The 22,260-nt window shown below is 37.0% G+C and overlaps 1 protein-coding gene and 1 long non-coding RNA gene across 5 annotated transcripts in view; one reads left to right on the top strand and one right to left on the bottom strand.

Moving 5' to 3' along the window:
- The window catches only part of LOC143744413 (uncharacterized), a 396,113-nt gene that overhangs the window by 346,238 nt on the left and 27,615 nt on the right, over positions 1 to 22,260 (bottom strand). The window lies entirely within an intron of this gene.
- Positions 4,236 to 22,260, top strand: part of enox2 (ecto-NOX disulfide-thiol exchanger 2) — a 280,102-nt gene continuing 262,077 nt past the window's right edge. For 2 of the 3 annotated variants that reach the window (XM_077235879.1, XM_077235883.1), the window contains exon 1: positions 4,246 to 4,469. The gene's annotated coding sequence lies outside the window, so the exon portion shown is untranslated. Of the gene's footprint in view, positions 4,470 to 22,260 lie in introns of all 3 variants that reach the window. The other variant, XM_077235881.1, reaches the window with a different exon arrangement.

Below are 22,260 nucleotides of genomic sequence, written 5' to 3' on the forward strand. Positions count from 1 at the left end.
ATAATTGTACAACACAAGAATATATTTTCTTTAAATAGCATGTATGATTATCATCACATAGTTTGATTCAAAGTAACAGACATTCTTGCTGAAGAAACAAAACCTTACGAACACGTTATTTTCAGGTCAAAGAGTTCTTTGATTATAATAATAGCAATCTAATATGCATTTATGGATAATTACACCAAATCACAGATCCTCAGCTGATTATAGACTGCATTATAATCAAACTCAAAAAGTGATTTGTTGAACAGCAAGCCTTCACCAAGGACAAAAGTTTTTCATGAGGAAAGAGTACACAAAGACACAATTGATTCTGTTGTCTTATTATATCATTATTGGGATGTTCAGGGTATAGTCTGAAAGTGTGTGTGAATTTCCTTTTGTGATCTAACAACATTCCAAAATGTACAAAAAATGTAATGTAGTTCTTAAGATTTTAATCTGGAAAATGTCTAATTTTTATTGTTTTCATCTCTTCTTCATATAAAATGTCCTTAACATTACAGTAATGTTAATTTCATACACTTTTTTTTATTCCTATTAAAATGTAATACATTTACATGTTATTTTCAAGACTTGTCCATTTTTGTAAATACTGATATTAAAAACATTATTTAAAATTAGGGCATTTTATGATTTTCTTTATGCCATTTGAAAAAAGATTACGCTGACCTTAGATATCAATTGTTTGCATACATGCCAAAGATAAAATACTAAGCTTTTTTATGACAAATAGTGTCATTTTAATGTGTCTGTTTAATGTTTTTTTGCAAACAAACATTTCATTAATAATTAAAATAAATCCTTGCTGCGGAAATGACAGTTTGTATATGTTAATGGAATTTTTAATAATGTAACCTTAACAATAGGTTACTGTAGAGAAAAACAGTAACGGACAAAAACAGAAGGAATTTTGTCAAAGATAGTAGAGGTATTACAGTAAAACTGTGTCAAACTGATTTTCTTGTTTCAAAAACTAATACATTTCTGAATTTCTATTTTAACCACAAACTAATTTGAGTCCTTCAGTATTCTGTTTTGTCCTTTGGTTTCTTTTGGTTTATCCACCACTGTCTTTTTTCCTGATTTGTCAGTTGGGAGACACTCTTTATCTGCTCTTTTTTTTTCTTCTTTCTGTAGGCTAATGCTTTTTTCCCATAACACTTCATGTCTGTCTGAGTCTTTTCTCATTACCTCTCTGCATTTTTATTTATTATTATAACTTTATATATTATTATATTACTTATTGAAGATTAATTTCGTGATGGGTTGCAAAAATGGCATGTTTATATGTAGTTTACTATAGCTGTAATATTTGCAGTATGCACTGATCAGCCACAACACTAAAACTGCCTTCCTAATATAATGTAGGTCCCCCTCATGCTGCCAAAACAGCTCTTATGTCAAGGCAAGGACTCAGGTTGTGAGGTGAGGCCTCCATTGATTTGATTTTTTTCATCAAGCACATCCCAAAGATGCTCAATCCAATTGAGATATGGGAAATTTTGAGGACAAGGCAATGCCTAGAAGTCCTTGTCATGTTCCTCAAGTTCCTAAACCATTCCTGAACAATTTTTTGCAGTGTGGCAGGGTGCATTAGCCTGCTGAAAAAGACCACTGGCATCAGGGAACTCCATTGCCATTGTCTGCAACAATCTTCAGGTAGGTGGTACGTCTTATAGTAACATCCACATGAATGCCATGACCTAAAGTTTCCCAGAGCATCTCACTACCTCCACCGGCCTGCCTTCTTCCCATAGTACATCCTGCTGCTCTCTTTTGGTCCAGTTTGGGACACTCACATGCCCATTGTAGGCACTTTCAGTGGTGGACAGGTGTCATCATAGGCACTTTGTCTGGTCTGCTGGTAAGTGTTCTGACACCTTTCTATCATGGTCAGCATTAAGTTTTTCAGCAATTTTTTTGAGCTACAATAGCTCTTTTGTGTGATCGGACCAGACAGCCAAGCCTTTGTTCCTCATGTGCATCAATGAGTTTTGGGCACCCATGACCCTGATGACAATTCACCAGTTGTTCTTCCTTGCACCACTCTTGGTAGGCACTAACCAGTACATACTGTAAACACCCCACAAGACCTGCTGTTTTAGAGATGCTCTGATGCAGTCTAGCCATCATCACCATCTGGCCCTTGTCAAAGTCACTCAGATCTTTTAACTTTTTCTGCTTCCAACTCATGAAATACAAGAAGTGATTGTTCACTTGCTGCCTAATATATCCGACCCCTTGGTAGGTGCCATTGTAATAATATAACAGATGATATTCACCACTCCTGCCAGTGATTTTAATGTTGCGGCTGATCAATTTAGTATAAACCATGAATTTGAATTTCCGCTCACAAGGTCTTTACCGCACCACCCAAAAACGCTGTGGAAAATACATGTTGCTGAAATTACATTTTTGCTATAATAGTGCTGATAACTGGCAACTAGCAAAGTCTGATTCATCCGTTTTGACCAAGCATACATGTATTAAACAGTAATATAAATTCATTTTCAAAATGTAGTTCTAAATACACAATTATTAAAGGGTTAGTTCACCCAAAAATGAAAATTATGTCATTATTGACTCACCCTCATGTCGTTCCAAGCCTGTAAGACCTCCGTTCATCTTCGGAACACAGTTTAAGATATTTTAGATTCAGTCCGAGAGCTTTTTGTCCCTCCATTGAAAATCTATGTACGGTATACTGTCCTTGTCCAGAAAGGCAATAAAGACATCATCAAAGTAGTCCACGTGACCTAATTTGGTTAGTTAGAATTTTTTGAAGCATCGAAAATACATTTTGTTCCAAAAATAATAAAAACGACGACTTTATTCAGCATTGTATTCTCTTCCGGTTCTGTTGTCAATCCGCGTTCATGAGTCCGCTGACGTAAGACGAGCTGACGTGTGTCTGGTGCGCCCGAGCTTCGTTTACAGTCTGAGGGAGACGCACGCTGTAAACAAAACAATCTTTGCAAACATGTCTAAGGATTTCGACACAGGGGAAGACTTGCATCTTTTTTTAACCAGACATATTTATTTGAACCCGAATACACGGACACACCAGATAACACGTCAGCAGCGTCTTACGTCAGCAGCGTCACTGGCCTCGTGAACGCGGATTGACAACAGAACCGGAAGAGAATACAATGCTGAATAAAGTCAATGTTTTTGTTATTTTTGGAACAAAATGTATTTTCGATGCTTCAAAAAATTCTAACTAACCCACTGAGGTCACATGGACTACTTTGATGATGTCTTTATTGCCTTTCTGGACAAGGACAGTATACCGTACATAGATTTTCAATGGAGGGACAGAAAACTCTCGGACTAAATCTAAGATATCTTAAACTGTGTTCCGAAGATGAACGGAGGTCTTACGGGCTTGGAACGACATGAGGGTGAGTCATTAATGACATAATTTTCATTTTTGGGTGAACTATCCCTTTAAGCTGAATGGTCCACTCCACATACAATAAATACTTCAGAAGAAAATATTATCTTTATCTTATTTTTATGGATCTTATGAGTGACCTAATGGGGGTGGCCCAATCTGTCAGCCTTGAGCTCACATGCTCATTTCTGTTTCCTTAGCAACTAGATTTGTTTGGCTTTAAACAAATGATATATTAAAAGTATTTTTCAGTGTTGCGGTAAGGACTGAAAAAAAATCATATAAATGAGTATCATTAAACAAAACAAAACAAAAAAAGATATTTAAGATGATGTAAAGTAATATGTGAAACTAATTCATTTAAAATTTAAAAGTCATATTGTAAAATAATTATAAAATTGTGCCTTCGAATTTCAGCATTGAGATCACAGTTGTAGGACATGAGCAAAAATTGTGTTTGGACCTATACATACTTAATAATTTTTCATTAAATCATAGCCTATTATTCATTCTTTTTTTTTTTTTTTGTCAAGGTGTGTAATGACACCGTTCATATTTATGAAGCATCAGATGACAAATTTGAACATAAATCTAAAAAATCCCTACTGGGACTTAAAAGTGCCCGTAGCTGCAGAAACACACATCTATATTCTGCAACTCTACACCGTGGCATTATTACCATAGTAACATGTCCAATAAAAACACTAGTGCCAAGATACTTTTTGTTTGTATCCATATGAAACCATTTGTCCATATGAAAATATTATTGCACCCTGTAGATGTCGCTGTGTTCTACCCCGCGTGCACAAAGCACGTTGCTCCTCCAGATTCCCATAATGCCTAGTGTTTACCTCCGCTGTTTGACAGCACCGATGCTGCTCACTGGCTCTTCTAGTAACCGGCTGGAACCCAGCATATATCCAGCAGTGCTGCATGCATCGGAACGTCACCATATACCGGGACAAACCCAGCATAGTTCGTCAGACGAGGACCGGAGATTGTCGCCAGCTTTGGACCGTGTTTATGTTCGCGGTGGCGGGGTTGGACACTTCCTCTCTCTTAATCTGAGGTGAGGGCGTGTATAAACTTATATCCATGCTGATCATTCTCTTGCATTATACTAGTTTATGCTTTTAGATGTTATTATTAACCGCAACGACATTGTGTTCAAGAGCGCGCGTATCACTACACGCGCCGCACTGCGCTTTTAAACACTTTTAACATGTCACGTGTTGTCATGTATAATGAAACTAATGCAAGATAGTCTAAGCAAGATGCACACGACTTATATTACTTTTGTATAGGAAATTTGGACAGCGTCTTAATGTTTTTGGGAGTTTAGTCGTTCTCTTAGAAACATTCATTTCACCTAGGTAACACTGTAACTTACGTGTTAATCGGCACTGTTACTAAAAATGACAGACATAAAACTGTGTAAAGGCGATCTCTTATTCAGAATGATTATAGAGAACTAACAATAATTGTAGTAATTATTATATTTTGGTGTAAACATAAATGATAACAGTGTGTCATGCTAAACAGTTTTACGCCTCCCGGCTGTTGCGTCATCAGTAAACAGCAGTCTGTCTGATTGATGAGTAGCGATGTCCGATTCGAGAAACGAATTGTTCATTTGAGTCGGATCTTTTAAATGAAAACGACTCGGTCATGATTGATTCGTTCAGTAACCGAGACAGATGTTTGACTCGTCATGAGTTGAGAACCACTGTAGATCAGTGTTGAGAACCGATAGTAATTGCTTCATGTTACAGATCAACACACGGATGTCGACGGAAATGGATTTTTTATTAAAACACTTTTTTAATATAAAATAAGTGTATAATAAGATTTTTTTTTTTTACCAAGAGTTATTGTACATTATAATCAATATATATATATATATATATATATATATATATATATATATATAATGTGTGTGTGTGTACATGACTTTGTTTCAATTAATTGAATCAGGCAGCAAATTGAACTGAACTAGCACACGTGCAATAAACCTCTGTATTGATACATGTGATTATTGGAACATTTGACATGTATGATCTAATGCATGCGATGGTGCAAAAAATACCTGTATTGTTTAAACTTGAATCTCTCTATTATTTGTATCATTAATTCCTATTCCTTTTTTGCTCTTATTATGCACTTCTCAGTTATTTAAACAAAAACAAAAAAAAATCTCAATGTATTTAGAAACAGTTTAATGGAGAAATGTATCATTACTTAAACTGCCAGGTTTCACATTAATGTTACTACAGTTAGCACAGTTTTCTAGATCAGTTTAAACTAAGCTGAAATATTACAGCACATCTGTATCAAAATTACAGTCTTGCTTCATATGTGTCATATTTGTTAATTAATCACCTTTAGCCTTACTGTTTGTTGACAGTCAAGCTGAGCATTAGAATGTAATTATAAATAATTAGTTGAACTGTGCTGTATAACTGCTGACAGATAAACAATACGATGTTTGGGTGAATGTTTACAGCAAAGTGATGTTATGCATTTAAACTGTTGTTAAATAAGCTTTATGATCATCTAAATAATTCACACCGGGTGTGCATCTAGAAATGGGCTCTTGGTAGAGTAATGATTTAATTGATCCCTGTCTTGTTGTTTTTCTCTGTGCTCTTCTCCTGTATTGTATTTTTAGAGAGCGGACCGTGTGGAATACCACAGAGCGTGTGAGTTTCAGGACGACACCAATCATATATCTGTAGTGATTCACATGAAAAGCTTTGTATCCTAGCAACACGAGATATGCACAACCGCTGGCTGGTATCAGTGGATGACAGCTATAGGGCTTGTTGTCAATAAGCTGATGAGCTGCTGTTTACTTGTAAACTTATCAAAGTTTGGGTTGTTTAGATGCACAAATGTAAGTGGCTCCTTGCAAGCAGAGAGGTAATTTCAATGTTGTTCATTGGTGCGATCTCTCAATTGGAGAAAAATATTGTGTATAATATTCAAATGGACATTTTGCACTTTGGTCATTCTTTCATCCAGTTATTTTTCTTTCTGTTTAATGGGATAGACATCTAGATATTTATCATTTTGAAACTTTAAGTAGTGTACTACTTGTGCCGTTCCAATTTGAAAAAAAGATGGAAAAGCGTCACAAAAGTATCATAAATGTGGACTCTATATAACTTGTGCACTACATTCAAAGTCGTCTAAAACCTTACAATAATTTCTTGTGATAAACCGAATGAAATTGAAAGTCCCTCTGAAATCAAAAGGGAAGTTTTTTGGCTGTTAGTATGAGTGTGGTAGTCGTATGGTTATCTATAAGCAAGTGTGCTCTGTGACAATGACAAAATTCACATTTAGGCTGTGGTCAATTGTAGTTCTGTTCGTTTGGTCCGGACCAAAAAACAAAAAACAAAAAAAAAATGTATAATGATTATAAATCCACCACCCCACCCCCCCCCCCCCCCCCTTACATTAATGTTGCAGCCTCTGCTATAACATTATCTGTTCATAAAATTGGTATCGAAAAAAGTATACCTTTGAACGATGCCCTATACTCTAGCATCACTTTTGTTCACTGTGAAGTGCGTCCACACTGCTGACATTTGTACCAGTTGTAGCTTAGCCACATTTTCTGCACAAAATAGACACTGACAGCCTGACACGTTCTAATGCATCATCATTGACTACGTTTACATGCAGCCAATAACCCGTTCAAAACCGGGATATTAGCAATAACCCGGTCACGCACGGCCATGTAAACACCGGCAAAACCCCGAATATGCTCATATCCCGGATTTTAAAAACCCGGATATGATACCTGGGGTACCCCTTTTCTAACCCGAATTTTTGGTCATGTAAACGCATACAGGCATATCCCCATAATGATTTGTGTTCTGCGCATGTTCTATTCGCAAGGAATCTTGGTCTTTTGAGTAGAGGAACTTCTCGGCGGGTACAAAAACCTGCATGCCGTATACAGGAAGTAAACATGGCGAGACGCAGCACAGCATACATTTGGAGCGAGGTCAGTACCAGCACCAAAGCGCAAACAAAGGCGATCGGTATCTGCCCCGAACTATTCATTACCCGCGTGCTGCTGCTGTTGTTGTCTTTGGATACAGGAAGAAGAATCGGAAATGACGCATATTGCGCCTTAAGGTTGTCCGTACGTCCAGACGCTAACCGTGCGTCGCCGTTTACATCGGGATATTGCATTTCCATGTAAACAGGAGTAACTCTCTCGAAAGTACTCTCTCATAACCCGAAAATTGGCTGCATGTAAACGTAGTCAGTGAACTAATCACTAATTAAACATCACTCTTTTGGTCAATGGCTTGACCCTCCAGGCTCCAAAACTATTTTGGCAGAATATGAGTGGTTGTTGAAATTTTGGTGCATCACTAGTATTTCATGTTAATTTTGAGTCTTGATCTCACATTTATGACCGAATAAGTTATGTTTAATAAATGAACAAGTCTTTCTTTGGAGTGGGCATTTCAATGCTTCAAAAACCCATTTTGAGTGATTGGTTTGCCAATCAGAATGGTTATCATCAGGTTTGACTAACTCACTGGAGGGGAAGCTATCAGTAAATAATGACAATTTTGGTCTGTTTCTCACATAATCGCATGTTTTTTAGTGCATGAATAAAAAAAACACTTTTTTGATCTGCATCCTTTTGGAAGCTTGAAAGCTTCATGCATTGTTATTGCATAGATGAACGATTGAACGGGTGACCGATTCTTATAGGCCTTTTCATTCCCAGTTTCTAAGGCACAACTTTTCTTTTGTTTTAGCATCTTTCTTTCCCTCTTTCTTGTCCTTCATGTTTGGTTTCAGTTTCATGTTCCTGGTCTGAGAAGGATTTGTGCCCTTCCACACCATAGTAAGCCACTTCGACGACTTCATATAAGATTTATCAGTAGTGTTGAAGGCATTGTATTCCTCCTGCTGATGCTATGAAAGTGTAGAGAGTGCAGTCTGTCTTTGGGTCTCATTTTTGTTGCACTGTACAGTCTGTTCTTGTAGACCTGAATTTGCTGTTCTTAACACTGCTGCTTACTCTGTGCAGCGAGGACTTAGAGTAAATCCTGCCTTAGATCCTGCCTAGTCTTTGACTAAAGGAAATAGGGGATCAGCAGTGAATGTGTTTATTTCCTCATGCTTGTTTGATATTCGGCTGTTCAAGAGGAAATTACGGTGGGCTTTTAAATATATCTTTGTGTATCATTTTATCCTGCCTTATAGCATTCAACGAGATGTTTAATGGTGAGAGGGTTTGTATACCAGTCACATAAAGGGATTTATTTCACATTTACCAGCTTATAAGGACCATTCAAGTGTTTACATTCAAAGACGGCAATATGATTCAGAGCAACAACTTCTTTACAGGAAGCAAAATATGGACTGAGTGCAGGATCCAGTAATCTTTGCACTTTGAATCTGGCAGAAGGCTGGATGAAAAAAAAAAGGTACATTTCTCATCATAACCCACTAAACGCACACATGCTCGTCTCTTAATGGAGGTCATTCACAGCTCAAAGGTTCGAGCATGAAGGATGCACTGGTTAGTCAAGGGCAGAGCGTCCATTAGCACTTATGTGGCTTTTATATTTGTTTTGTTGGTTTATGTTGTATTGCGTTGCGTTGTTGAGAGATAGCAGGTTTAATTTGAATATTCTTTCAAGCAGAAATACTCTGTCACACAAACTCACTTCTCTCTCTCTCCACACAGAAATAGAAATGAGCGAGCGTTTCCCTTTTGACATTCCTCTGATAAGGTAATCAATGAACCATGGTTGGTCATTGTGTGTCCGTGTGTGTGTTTGTGTGTGTGCGCTTAATACTAAAAACCTCCTGTCACAATTTGCCGTTCCTCATTTCACAGAAGAAGCTCTTACATAGGGTAGAAATTTTGACAGCTTAATTTAACATTTTAAGACAGAATAGACTTGATTGCTGGATGGAATCACTAATGAGTTGTCAAGATATTTTCGGGGCCTCGATAGCAGCGTGAAAGCATGCATTTATTTAGATTCCAAAACAATAAAAGATTATTTCCCATTTGTACAAATTTAAAATTAAATAATGATTTTGAGGCGAGATTAACATATTTAGTCTAATACTATTTATTTGTCAGATAAGTAAAATTAAGTGGCCCCAAAAATTATTTGGACATTTTAAGCCATAGAAGGATTGAAGAAAGTGGCATTTATTGTAAGGAAGATGGCACAAGCAGACTTTTAAAGCTAGACATGTCAAAATGTTTTTTTTATTTTATTAATGACCATTAGTATGATTACCAGAGTAAATCACATACAGAATTAAGACAAATATAGGAGAAAATATCGAATGCAGAGGTAGTTACAGAAACTCAAGAAAAGCAAGTCTTGCATGCCTAAAAAGAACTTTGAAGAGTCTCAAAATATTTGTTAGATGGAGAGAAGACATGAACCTGCTGCTAAGTAACAGGAATAAAGCTTATGCAAAAAAAAAAAAAAAGCAACTGACATTTCAAAAAGTAAGTGTTTAGTAGAACTGGTTTACTTCTGTTGATTGAAGTTGACAGCGGCAGTTGTGAAGATCAGTTAAATTCCTTTATTTGGATTCATTAGATTATTAATTTGGCTTTATCACAGCTGTGCTGATATTCAGTACAGCAGCATGATTTTTGTGTGATATTGCTTTTATGCAACAAGAAGTAAGTTAAACCTTATTTTGTGATGCATTTTTAAAAGTAGATTATTACTTGACACATCATCTTAAAAACAGTGATCATGCATGAGATGCTGAAAAAGCATCGAGATGTGGACAACCGTCAAAGACCTACATTAGGGCTTAAGGCTGCACAATTAATCGAATTTCCAATCGCGATTACGATTTACGGATGTCACGATTACGTAATCGCTCAAAGCCGCGATTACAAAAATAAGTCCACTTACATTAGGCTCGTTTGAGATGCGCCTCGACTGAAATGTAGGCCAGAGTAGGCGGCTGCAGTGATGGAGGGAGTGAATAAAGTGCAGGCAGAAGGACGGTTCTCTCCTCTCGCAGTAGATCAGTCACTTGTCGCCTACTGGCTTAATGATGCAAGTTGCACAAACCCAGACAAGTGGAGTAATGCAAACAGTGAAGAGTCCCAGTGCTGATACTGGTGAAATATTCAAACACATTCGAGGTATACAAGTATATATTTACAATAATAATGGAAATATATTCAATAGGTGCTTGTGTTGTTAAATTTAGCTTATAGTTTCCATTGTCATTGGCAAAGGTATATCTATGTTAAATAGGAATCCAATGTAATAATGTTAATCTCATGGGCACACAATTTTCTTGTATTTTTACAGTACAGTACTGGCAGCAAGGTTGCCAGCAAGTTACTGTATTTTGCTTTACAGTAACTGTACTTTAATTCAATTTACTAATTTACTAAAAATTTCCTAATAATTTACTCACCCCAATGCCATCCAAGATATCCATGTCTTTCTTTCCTCAGTGGAAGAGAAACTAAGTTTTTTGAGGAAAACTTTCTGATTTCTGGATTTTTCTTCGACTAATAGACTTAAGCCCCTCGAATAAGCCCCTCCTCCTCAGCTGCGATTGTGCACAGACTGTTAAAGCACTTCAAAGACCTCTGAAACTGCATTGATTTGGACTTCGAACCGCTGGTTGTCATTGAAGTCCATTATTCGAAGAAAAATCCAGAAATGTTTTCCTCAAAAAACTTAATTTCTCTTCCACTGAGGAAAGAAAGACATGGATATCTTGGATGGCATTGTGGTGAGTAAATTATTAGGACATTTTCATTTTGAGGTGAACTAATCCTTTAAAAAAGATATTTTAAATAAAATAGGTAATCAAACAGTTGAAAGTAGCTATTGACTTCCATAGTAGGAAAAAAAAATACTATGGAAGTCAATGACTACCATCAACTGTTTGATTACCAACATTCTTCAAAATATCTTCTTTTGTGTTCAGCAGAAGAAAGAAACTCATACAGATCTGGAACAACATGACGGTGAGTAAGTGATAACAAATTTCATTTTTGGGTGAACTTCAGGATTGGTTTAGACAAATAAATTAGTCTTGCCTTGCCATGGTGTCGATACATATGTGACTTAAGGTTGAAAATTCTTAAAAGTGCAAGGGTTGGCTGGGACTTTGAGGTGGTACTGGAACCTGGCGAAAATTGGACTGATGACCAAAACTGAAAAAGACATGACACACAAAAACACATATGACAAAGCCTGTTAGCCACAGCACCAAAGATGAGCAGACAGAAGAGAGAAATTGTAAAAGAAAATTCTGTAGAAATAAAAAAAATAGCCAATTTAATAAAAAAAAATAAAAAAATAACCTTTAGATTTTAAAACTTTAAGTTTAACATGGCTAATACTTACAGAAAACTCCTTCCCAGGCTGCAAATAAAATTGCCCAACACTGTAGAGCTGTAAGAAATCAAAATAAATATTATTCAGTTAAGTGTTACGTGTTGCTTGTTGAGGACATATATCTCATAAATCTGCTTACAATACATTTAAGTTAGGTTAATAAAAAATAAGCTTCACTTGACCTCTTTATATATTCTAACTTGCTTTTTTGGCATGCATTTTACTTGTCTTTGTTGCCTAATAGATCATTAACTCTGATAAAGTTTTTCAACAATTTACACCTTTATTCATATTTTTAATTAGGCCCTATTATAATAATCATTATAACTGTGTCTCCTGCCTAACTAGAAATGAAATAAAAGCGTAAACTGGTACCAATAGCCAATCTCTCTAAGCCCAAATAACTAATTTTGCGTTGCAAAGGAAAGTGCAGTATTTTTAAGCCTTATTTTCACGCGTTTTTGTGTCTAAACGACCTATTCAATTTTGTCCAGTATTGATCATGTTCGTAAAATCATAAAATCGTCAAGTTCGTCATCCGCGTAACGGACTGCAACGCAGATTGAGCAAAATAATGTTATGTCTATTATAAGTGCTTGTTTTTACCACTGACAGGCTCGGATGTTATGGAAACCATCCCTACAGAGATAACAGTTAGATATTTTTGTTATTATAAGATCCTTCAAACCAGTATGTCCTGCGTAGGCTATGTCAAATGCAGCAATGTTATCTCGCAGACCATCGTAAAACACATTTAATTAAAACTCGACAGAAACTAAATAAAACTCACAAAAGACCCCCTCGCTTTGTCTTTCCACCGTTATAACAATCATCAAGTCTGTTTTGGTCGAAATAAACCGTAAAGTAATGTTAATTCACGGAGTTAGATTTGAAAATGTCAGCACAAGCAGCGGGGTTAACGTTATAGAGCAGATTGTGTTTTTGCAAACGTCGCTGGCTAAACCCCCACTGTCATTTCACATTAAAAGCCATGTACACTATAGCGTAAAATCCTAAAACCTTATCATAAAAGTAAAAATTAACATACCAAATTTCCAGATATCCAGAGTAAGATATCCATCCAGTGAGTGTTCTGCCGCAGTTGTGCTCTGACGTCAGTCAGGCGGCGCGCACGCTCTCTGTTTACAGCAACCCTGTATTATTGCCTGGCATGTTACAGCTAGGTTACAGCAACACTAAAACGTACTGTAAAATGTTCCCGCTCAAACAAAATTGCCCAGAATGCAATGCAAATTAGGGTATTTTACTGTAATATAGAAATGCAGTATTGTACTGTAGGTTTTTACATACTGTGCTGCTAAATGTACAGCGACAGTTAACGGTGCACAGTATGCAATACCGCCTCTTCCTCTCACATCTCAATCTCCTTCTCTCTTTCTCTTCTCTCAGTCTCTTTATCTTGACCTGTATATCTTCCCTTCCCATTGACACAGTCTTTGCAAACTGATTATTTCTGTCGGCCGTTTAAAACTTCTATCGTTATACAGCTGTTTAGTTTAACAGAACTAGCGAGCTCTATCTATCCTGTTCCGGGTTTTGCGTCAGTTGTGACTCATCTCACGCTCATTCAGTCTGGAGCTGTAAGTCATTTTACCTGACCATGAATCCGGCCTTTCTGGATGATGCTGTCCTGCGCACTACCTCATGCTGAGCTATGTGGAAAACAACCCAAAGGAACATTGCTACACATAAAACAAGAAGCTAATAAACACACGATTACGATATATGGTTTGTGTGTGATTTTCATGCGATTTGGTGGATTTTCATATCAAGTCATCAGGTTAAATTGTTTTCGTATTGCAATACATATATATATATATATATATATATATATGAATCTTTTGTGAGATTCCCTCTATTACTGGCTGTGCTGCTGAAGACGTGTCCTTTGACATATTGAAATGTTTTAGAGTAGCCTTTACATTAAAATGACAATGTAAGATTAGTGTAGTCCTACAATGTAAATGCCAGTCAGGCGACTGGGAATATTAATGAAAGCAGAGGTTTTCCCGAGATGACACTTGTGCAAATATCTCTAAGATGAGACATTTATGAGCAGACTGCAGCGGAAACACTCGGCTGGCCCTCTGACTCAAACACAAGGAATCTACGGACATTCAGCTGTTTCCCTGTTTGTTGTACCTTGATCCTGGATTGACCTTTTTTAATTGATGAAAGAAATTACTCACTGGACCATAATACTTGTGAAATGGGTCTCACAGATGTTAGTTTGTGCATTTGTGTTTTCAAGTGGGGATTGCAAATTGCAATCTAAAACATTGAAACGTTACAGTTTGTTCCAGAGAGTTGAAGATTTATGCTGTTTTTTATTGCCGGTCTGATTAAATTATGCATAATGTCTTTGTGTAATCAAGACTTCTTAAACAAATCAACTGATATGTGCAATGCTGGGTTTTAGGAATGTATCCTAGCTGTGAGCTGGGATATCACATTACGTCTTCATTAGATATTGCACATATTTAAAACAAGACACGGAGTGGCCTAGTTTTTTGATGAATGTTTCTTCCCCTTCTAAAGTTTCTTTTTTTTGTCGCATTTGTCTGTCTTTGCCACATTCTTTTTAACGATTTGCAGTTTAATTGGCAGAGGAAATTGGAAGTTGTGTTGAAAAGATAACTCCAAAATATTGGCAAAATAGGTGCATGCCAATGAAAGCAGGTCTGCTGGGACGTGTCGTTCCTCTGATGGAAGATTAATGGTGAAACACCTTCTTAATAGAGGTAACGGCCATGCAAGAAAATCTGTCTGATGCCTGTGATCTTTCTCTGTTACTGGTTGAATAGCCTTCATCTCCTGCTCAAAGATATAGCTAATAGTAAACTACAGCTCTTTATTACTGGCAAAAAGATTATAATGGCAATTTAGTAATATGTAACTCATTTCAAATGACAAGCTGTGATGAAGTACAAAATAGAAAATAAGGATGGGACACAATATATTACAATACAAAAATGTAACAATATATTACTTTAGATTATAAATAATCTAGCAGTAGTATTTACAACTGTAAACTTTATCGTTACGTATTATATTGTTACAGTGGCTTCTATTCATACCCTTTCCTGGGACACTTGAAATTTTGCTCAGGAACATACCGATTTCGTTTATAGATGTTACTACACAAAGTGTAGTTAACCTGTGGCAAATTCAATTGAATGGGTATGATTTGGAAAGGCACCTTTCAGTAAAAGGTCTAACAGCTGAAAATGCGTATCAGGGCAAAAACCAAGCCATGAGCTCATGTAGAGCTCAGAGACAGGATTGGATCAAGACACTGATCTGGGGAAGACTACGAAACAATTCTGCTGTATTGAAGGTTCAAAGAAGTAGCCTCCATAATCCTTAATGGAAGAGGTTTTGGACAACCAGGACTCTTCATAGCTCTGCGCTGTGTGTCCTCGACTTCACGCATTACGTAAATGCGTTGAAAATGTCACACACTGAGGAGAAAGACAAGTCCACCCCTGATGACATACCAAATTGAAAATGCTAATGAACAGTACTTTTTGTTAAATGTTTACCAAAAGACCTTAACTAAATTGCCTTTGTTCAAAAAAAAAATTGTGTATCGAACCAAATCCTGACATGAGTGTTACACCCTTATGTTTTTTTGGCTCTATGCAATAACTCGCATTACTATGCACGATGAGATTTCACTCATGAATGCGTTGGCCAAGCATTTGCAATTGTATGCTTGTGCAGAGAGTGTTTCTGGCCTTAGTTTGAGAGTCAAAAATCTAATCAGTGGGTGGAATAATGTGATGAGTTACTTGGACACGTTTCATGCTTGCACGTTGAACATATAATGCCGGTAGACTTTAAGGAGTATTTCCCCCGCAGACCTGTCCTTTTTTTAAAGCTGTATTTTCCTCCAATGATGATTTCGACATCACTTCCATTACATACAGTGAGTGTCAGAGCCAAGGGATTTCAGTCTTAATCTCATCCATATGAAAGCAGTGCCGTGAGAGGTTTTCTTCCTAGTTTGAGATTTGCAATATTTTGAATAATATAAACTGTTGATCTTTTAAATGTTGTTAAAGGACAGCATGACTGCCGAAGTGGGATATTTTTTTTAAGGATATAATAAATAATATTTGATTATTGAGAGAATTGCTATGCAGTTGGAAGTTTCTTCGGGCTCAGATTGAATGTGCAAATATATTCTGGACATCTTCTAAATGTTATGTGTCCATCTTTCTATTTAACCCTCATGTTATGTTGCGGGTCAATTTGAATCATTTCTATTTTTGAGTTGACTGAAATGTCGTTTAACCTGTTTTGTTTTTTCTGCCATTTTGTGACTTTTTCTCTTTTAAGGTTATGAACGTGCATGCAGAGTTTCAACACGCTGATGTGTTTTGACATACACAATTTATATTACGTTTGGGATGTAAGTCAATTTGACCACATATTTTAATGGTGTAAGGCAAGACCCAAATTAATAACATTTCTTGGTTATATTTTATGCTGGTTTCTTACTACCCTTTAAAGCAGTGCTTCTCAAACTTTTTTCAATAACATACCCCCTAACAAATTTCTTCTCAGCCAAGTAACCCCAAACCGGCCCCAATCATTTGAGAAAGAAATAAAAGCTATGACTGCGATATAGTGATGTGCCATCATTGTGAGATTTATTAAACATTTTAAATGGGAAACATTTGCAATAATAAACATTTACAATAATAAATTGGGGGAAACTCCTTTCCTCAGATTTATTGAAGCTTATATGGAAAACACATTGCAACTGCACAGTGAGTGACGGATCACTGATTGGCTGCACTGCAGCAACTGCACATCCAATGGTGAAGGCGCCTCGACCTGTGCGCCAATCAGCTATCAGCGTGTAGACACACAGAACGCAGAGCCGGCGCCAGCCGAGCGCTGATGAGGGGGCGTCTGAAATACCGAGAGGGGGCGTTCACATTAACGCACGTCACCACTTTTTGCCAGGGTCGATCTTCTCCCCACCACTTTTTAAAACATCTTCGCGGCACGGATGTACCAATACAAATTAATAAAACATCTCCAGTTAACTAGCAGAGGATTCATTTTGTTCGTTTGTCAAATTAGAGTTGTTCTAGCGCTGAAATGTGTTGCTTTTTAAATCAAGTGATCAAAGTGCTCGTTGCCGCTGCGATCAGTGAAGCGGATACAGTGTTGTCTTGTGGCTCGCGCAGTTTTCACACTTACGCGCGTTTCAATCTATCGCTGTTGCGGGAGACTATTCGTTACAATGAAATCACAAAATAAAATGCACACAAACGTGTCCCTGCTTGATATAGACTGTTATAGACGATTGATAAGACGTTTTGATGAGAGAGAGAAAAAACACCTTTTTGCTAAAAAGGCTTAGCCTTCCCCTGGCCACGGACTTGAGACTAGCAATATACAATTCGAGTGAAATTTTCTCCCTCAAAAGCAGCCTGACTGCTTCTACTAGTTGCTTTTATAAAGAAATGCTGCACATAATTGCTGGTCTAGGATCAGTTTCCTCCACTCCATAACCAAATGATAAGCGCGACTGGGCTGGCTCAGCTGTGGTCTGTGGAAAACGACGTAAACTGCATGCGTGCGCACGCGCAGAGATAATTCATGCGCGTGATAATTCATTTTATGCAGGATTTATGAATTTTTTTTCGATGAACAATTTTTAAATAAATGAAAGCAATATAATTTATAAATTGCAGGATTTATGCATTTTTTTCGATAAACAATTTTTAGATAAATGAAAGCAATATAATTTATAAATTGCAGGATGTATGCATTTTTTTCGATAAACAATTTTTAAATAAATGAAAGCAATATAATTTATAAATTGCAGGATTTATGCATTTTTTTCGATAAACAATTTTTAAATAAATGAAAGCAATATAATTTATAAATTGCAATGTTTTTATTAAATTTTTATCACTTTAAATACTCATTCATTTGCACGTTGTGTCCGAGCCCGGCCCGGCCCGACAAATTAACTGTAATTATGAGCCCGAGCCTGTTTAGGGATAAAAATTGCTAGCTATGAAATTAGCCTTGGCAAGACAAAGACGTCAGCTATTTTGTTTAAAAAATCAGCAACATTTCCTCTAAATTTACTGACATTCTCAACTACTTTCTAAGTTACTTTCCCCCGCCCGCAACATTAATGTTTTATCCCGCTCCTGCCCACAAATAGACTTTTTTTCTGTACCTCCAAAATACAAATACTACGTGTCGCCATCATACACATCAGACATCAGCATAAATGCTCCTGATAAATTTGTTACTAAAGCATTAACTTTAAAGCTTGTTAAAGCACACATATAGTTGTTCTTGTTGCTTTTCTGCAACAGAAGAATAAAAATGTATTACTTTTTATATGTTTTATTCATAAATATTTCTAGTTTGAGGGAGTCCCGTGATTCGCGAATCGTTTTATTCTCCCGCAACCCGCACACACAGAGTGAGTGCATTACCGCCCGCGCCCGCACTCGGCCATCAAATCTAGTCCCGCGCCGCACTCTATTGCGTTGAGTGCACGTCTCTAGATCAAAGGCCCGGCCCGGCCCGAGGATAGTGACGGGAAATATCGTCGGTTCGGGTCAAGTTCGGGCTCGGGCAGAGAATCTAGCAGCTAAGCTCTAATTGAGAGTGACATAACCACAAAACTAAACAACGAGGGCATCATCAACGCATGATGCCATGTCTAAACGCAGGATTTTGCTGCATTAGGTAAGGCCATGTTTATTTATATTGGCTGCCAGGCATACAGTGCTTGTTTTTTTTTGCTCAAATTAACAGTTTGTAAACGTATAGTTGCGCTAATAACAAGTGAGTTAACGGGAGCGTTTATACTGGGACGCCTAAGTTTTTGCTAGGCGACGTTGGTTAAAACTACATGGTTAGGAAATCTATTTAAATGCAGGGGAAGCGCACATCTTAGCCTTACCCTGGAGTTGGTTCACCCTCCGCCTATGCCGACTCTCCCGATTGCCCCCGATATGCATTATTCAACCTTGAAATTATGGAATATCCGTTCTACAGTCCGTAGCCGTCGTGTGATCTTTCCCGTATGAGAAATTTAACGTAATGCTAGGGTGAGCGAGCACGCAAAATCAAACGACCAATCAAAATTCGACTTTGTCTAACAAACTGTCCTTAATTAAAATATTATTAATTCAGCTTAGTATTCACAAAAACAAGAAAATGTGAAAATCTAATTGGCAAATGTGATTTTTAAATAGCATATTTTATCAGTACAATCCCGTTTACATTCATGGTGATCTGAGGGGGCGGGAGAGTCCCGTTGAGGGGGCGTCGCCCCCTCACGCCCCCCCGTGGCGCCGGCCCTGACAGAACGCCTATAAAGGGAACCCGAATTCGCTATTATAGCAGGTTTAAATCGACTGAAGCGACAACTTGCCATGTTACTACAGTGCGACAGGCTACGCAATACTCGTTCCCTACTCTCAGGGAACCGAAGTTACGATAGTAACCGAGTAGTTCCCTTTCGAGAATGGTCACTTCGTATTGCGTAGCTGTACGCAGTGGGGACGCAATGTAAAACGCCGCACCATGAGTAACTTTGTTGCCGTGAATCCCATCAAAACATACCTCTGCTGATATTGATGGTATTTTGTTGGCTCCACTTTTTTTTCTTTTTCTTTTTCTTTTTCATCCTCCTCGTTATCCGCTGTAGTATTGCTATGTTTTAACCAGGTTTTAATTTAAATGTCCGTTTGTTCCATTAAAGCAACTGGCTTCCCAATCGGCGTGATTCAAATTCTTCTTCTCTGATTTAGGTAGTTTACAATCGCATTTAAAATAGAAACATTTTATATAAAAATAAGGTTTACATAAATTTTTTATTAAACTTATTTTCGTGTGATATTTTTAGTAATCACAGATGATTTTGTATGTCTTTTAAATTAATTAATAATTTTTTTTTTCCATTTAAAAAAAAAAAAATCACGTACCCCCTACAGTACCGCAGCGTATCCCCTTTTGAGAATCACTGCTTTAAAGGTTAGCATGAGCTTTTCCCCACTTGTTCAGATACAAAAAGTTATAAGAAATAAAGAAAAGTTATAGAAGTTTAAGTTTACGAAAATGTAAAATAATATATATACATTTTTTTTGCGATATGGACTAGTGTCTGAAACATTATTGATTAGTGTCTGTGAAACATTAAAGTGCTATAAGTTGCTTTAAGATTTATATATGAAGTTTGCATGTTCTGCATGTTTCTGTGTAAATTAACAGCACAGTTTTTTAACTACTACACTTGATCAAGCACACAAGACACCCGTGGTGTTTTCAGCATCTGTTGTCTCACTATAAGAACACACAACACAAGCTTCATCTCCAGAGCTGCTCTGAGAGTCACGTCACTAAGATTTGTGAATTCAATTGATTAGACATGATTTTTTGAGTATGTGAATTGAATTAAACCATTAAAACAGATGCCAGAAATATTAAACGACAACAAAAACAAAAATTGGAAGGGGGTGAACAGATTATGGGAAAATAAATAAACCATAGAAGTTTGTTCCCAAGCGTTTTAATTATATTTAGCACATTTTATTTGTCTTTCTCAGTTAATCATGGGTTTGTAGTTCTTATTTGATGCTGTTGAGTTTCTGTGTGATATTGCATTTTCTTGCTTTCACTGTTGTTGAAGTGTCTGACGTTAGAAAACAACACACCCTGACCTCAGTGGAACGTGTTTTGAAAGCCTTGGGCCACACTCACTGTCCTTTGCAGAGACACCCTTCTAATGTTTGAAACCATAGCCCCATTTAGCAGACATTTATTTTCTGTCTCGTCTCGGCTGCTGTTGTATTTGTTCATCTTCTAGAAGGGCCAGTAGTGTGTCTCATCACAAAAGTTTGTTGACCCTCAAGGGCAGTTAGAAAATAAGAGAGATGTAGATGGGAATTGATGTCAGCGATCAATAGGTCTTCATCTGCCCATCAGAAAAAGCTTTGCCTTTAATAAACGTTCTCTTTGTGTTCATATTTGTTTCACATGGCTTTGAAAAACATCTATACAATTTTCTTGAAAGGTCCAATGTAATGACTCTTTAAAAAAAGTGGTATAACCACCAAGTAAAAAGTGATATATTTTATTTACATTTTTAAATCAGTATTTATTTATTTATCAAATATTGTGAATTATTAAATCATTGTACAGTTTGAGGAGTCGTACCACATGGCATTTTAAACCTTGAACGTAATGAAATGAACTGATATTTTAAGAAATCTATTGATCTTGACACAGTCAAGAAGGTCTGCAGGATCGTCTCTGACATCATTTCCTTTTTATTTTGTTTTACTCTTTTATTATGTTTTACTTTGATTGATGGACAGAATAAGCTTTTTTTCCAAATCGTAATGATCTTTGATACCACCCCCCCCCCCACTCCCCCCCCCCCCCCCCTTTAAATTAATAAATAAGTCTATGCCGAACTAAGGGTTCTTTTAAAGTTCTTTTGTCATTATTTTTATGGTGCCTTTCCTTTTATTCTGATATCAGGACAGTTGTATCAACCTGACTGTTCTGACTTTATTTCCCCCTTCCAAAATATAAAAATGAATTTCAATACAAAAATGAAAAACCTCATTATAGAACGGTTTTATGCAAGTCACTGTATATATGACTTGCATTTTTGAATAAATTATTGAATGCAGAAAAAAATGAGTGTCATGTCATTGACCCTATATGAGCAAAACACATTTGAATAGTGAAGCTTGGCTTAGCAAGTGTTAATGATATTAAATAAAAGTGTCATATTCATGGTATTTCATATTCAATATTTGGACATTGCAGCTCATCAACACATATATAGGCTGTACATTTTAATCAGGGATCTCTTTTCCCTCAAGTTTGTACTTGAGAGCCTGATAATTTATGCATTATATAATATCATCCACAATAATCCTTAGCAGGGTCTCCGAGAATCACCTTCTGTCATCTCGGGCGAAAGCTCCACGCTCTAATTGGCCTCCCACTGTTTATTGCAGAGGGCGTCGTGAGTGAGCAACAGAGCGATGGCTCTCACACTGGTCTTTAAGCCATGACACCTGGAAACCGGAGCGGTCGGGAAGCACCATTATATTCACTTCATGAAATCCATTAGAGTTCATCCTCGTCCGAAATTGAATTGTGCAATTTATCTCGTAGGCATTCAGGCATCTTTGTAAAGTTTCAGAAGTCATACAGTTGTTTTTATCAAGGCGCAATTACACAAGATTCGAAATGATAAGCTTTGTGTGCGTGACATGACAATCTGCATATATTTCTTCAACAATGCTGAGGTTTTTTTCATACAGCCGTTCTGATTTGTTTGCATTGGCATTGTGGAAATATGTTAATGTGCAGATAAAGATGTTTATCCTGCATTGTGCTTTAATCGGTCCCTCTCGTTTAGCGTCAAGCTTCCGTTTCTATACCGCTCTTTCA

Source organism: Siphateles boraxobius, unplaced genomic scaffold (genome assembly GCF_051911475.1).
Source record: "Siphateles boraxobius isolate OS27281-9 unplaced genomic scaffold, OSU_SipBor_1 2, whole genome shotgun sequence".
Classification (NCBI taxonomy): domain Eukaryota; kingdom Metazoa; phylum Chordata; class Actinopteri; order Cypriniformes; family Leuciscidae; genus Siphateles; species Siphateles boraxobius.